We start from the raw sequence: 2,389 nt of genomic DNA on the forward strand, positions 1-2,389 counted from the left end.
CCATAATCATGCTAGTTAGCCTGTGCAAACTGCTAGTATGTGTGAAACACTGTTAATACCAGTGATGTTAGAAATAGTTACTGTTGCTCTGTGCATCCAGCTCAGAGTGGCTGCCCAAGAGAAAAAAAAGAGGGGACTGGTCTATATTATTTTTCCACACACTCCATGCTCTGGCTAAATCTAGTTTCCACACAGGTGCTTTCTTCAGATTACTGAGCAGAGGGTTGAGGATTTTACGTAGTCTGGGTCACCCACAAGGTCCTTCTATGGCACAAGTGGTTTGTACTTGGTAATTAAATTTGGTTTAGTGGTTCATTTCAAACTCACCTAGTGGTGTCAAAGAAGGAACACCTGGTCATTTGCTCCCTACAGCCAAGAAAATCCAAAGTAACAGTTCAATTCTAACACGAGGTTGCCATGAGTTGGAATCAACTAAATGGCAATGGATTTGGATTTTGGTTTTCCTTCATCCACAACTACCACAAAGAAGGAAATGACTTAGCAAATGTGCTGGAACTGTCTACTCACCTAACAACAGTTTTACACTAGAGCATAGAATTCTGGTAGAATTCCAGGAAAGACTCAGAAACTATTCTCTTCTAAACTGTCTGGGTTGTATCCTCTTAGCATACTTATTCAATCTGTATGCTGAGCAAATATTAGCAAAGCTGGATTAGATGAAGAAGAATGCAGCATCAGGAATGGAGGAGGGCTTATTAAGAACCTGCAATATGCAATTAATACAACCTTGCTTGCTGAAAGTGAGGGAGCACTTGAAGCACTTGTGGATGAAGATTAAGGATTGCAGCCTTCAGTATGATTACAATTCAATGTAAAGAAAACCAATATCCTGACCAATTGGGTGGACCCGATGGTCCCCGCTGATAAGAAGGCCACACCTCCAAGGACACAACATCAGGCTTATGGGTATTTGATTCCACCCCTAGCTAGGAGTGTCTAGTTGACATAAAATTATCTGACTACCACAGACCACCCCTTGTCAACTTGACGTCTGCACACACTCTATAGCCATACATTATCTTAAAACAATGACAATAGTAAAATCATACTTGCACCTAATAGGATAAAACTAAAATGTATACAACTGAAGATGCAAAATGCACCAATCCCATTTAAAATAATATTTTATAAGTAAACAAAATAAAAATACCTTATGCCTAACAAATGCAGCTATGTGAACATAATCCTGTAATTCTATCAACATCATCCCCCACCCATGAACATTTGTAAGCCAGCTACTTCAGGATTTTATCTCCCCCCGATTTGGGTACCTGATTTCTAAATTGGGTACCCAATTTTTATCAGCCCAGTGATCTGAGAGAGAAGCATGTTCTATGATGTGAAGAATCCTCATTCCGCTTGGATCCTTGTGTGTCTGTATCCATAAGCAAAGTCAAATCAGACTAGGCCATCCAGACAGTCAGCAGGCAATGTGAACCAATTCATCAACTCAAAGATCTTATCTTCATATGGCCGGGTTCTGCTCAACCCATCTTGGGCAGCCTCACTTAGCCTCACCAGGGTGCCTGTTGACCACCTCTCCTCTCAACCACAGGGCACTGAATAAAGAAGATTGAAGTATACTCAATGTATTTGAATTATGGTGCTGGTGAAGAATATTGAAAGCTCCATGGACTGCCAAAAGAACAAATAGATCTGTTTTGACTGAACATATTACACAGATGAATATTAGGCAGGGATAGTTGGTTTTAAGAGGCCTTTCATTCCAAGAGTCTGTATTAAAATCATAGCAACCTCTCCAGCCAACCTTGCCTCTAGAAACCTGAGAGTCCTAGCTCCTTCTTTTTACTTACCTGCCTTCCCATACAATCATTTATTTATTTTAAAATCATTTTATTGGGGGCTTGTCAACTCTTATCATAATTCATACATACATCCATTGTGTCAAGCACATTTGCACATTTATTTCCATCATTATTCTCAAAATATTTGCTTTCTACTTGAGCCCTTGGCATCAACTCCTCATTTTCCCCCTCCTTCCCTGCCCCCCCTTCATTGCAAACCCTTGATAATTTATAAATTATTATTATTTTGTCATGTCTTACACTTTCTGACATCTCCCATCACCCATTTTTCTGTTGCCCATCCCCGAGGAAGGAGTTTATATGTAGATCCTTGTGATCAGTTCCCCCTTTCTACCCCACCTTCTCTCCACCCTCTTGGTATCGCTACTCTCACCACTGGTCCTGAGGGGTTCATCTGTCCTGGATTATCTGTGCTTCCAGTTCCTATTTGTACCAGTGTACATCCTCTGGTCTAGCCCAATTTGTAAGGTAGAAAATGGGATCTGGTAGGGCTTGATCAAGGGCAATGTAACCAAGAAGAATTACTGAAACCCAAATGAAGG

Source organism: Echinops telfairi, unplaced genomic scaffold (genome assembly GCF_000313985.2).
Source record: "Echinops telfairi isolate 266 unplaced genomic scaffold, ASM31398v2 ScPeMD7_7;HRSCAF=31, whole genome shotgun sequence".
NCBI classification, from domain to species: Eukaryota; Metazoa; Chordata; class Mammalia; order Afrosoricida; family Tenrecidae; genus Echinops; species Echinops telfairi.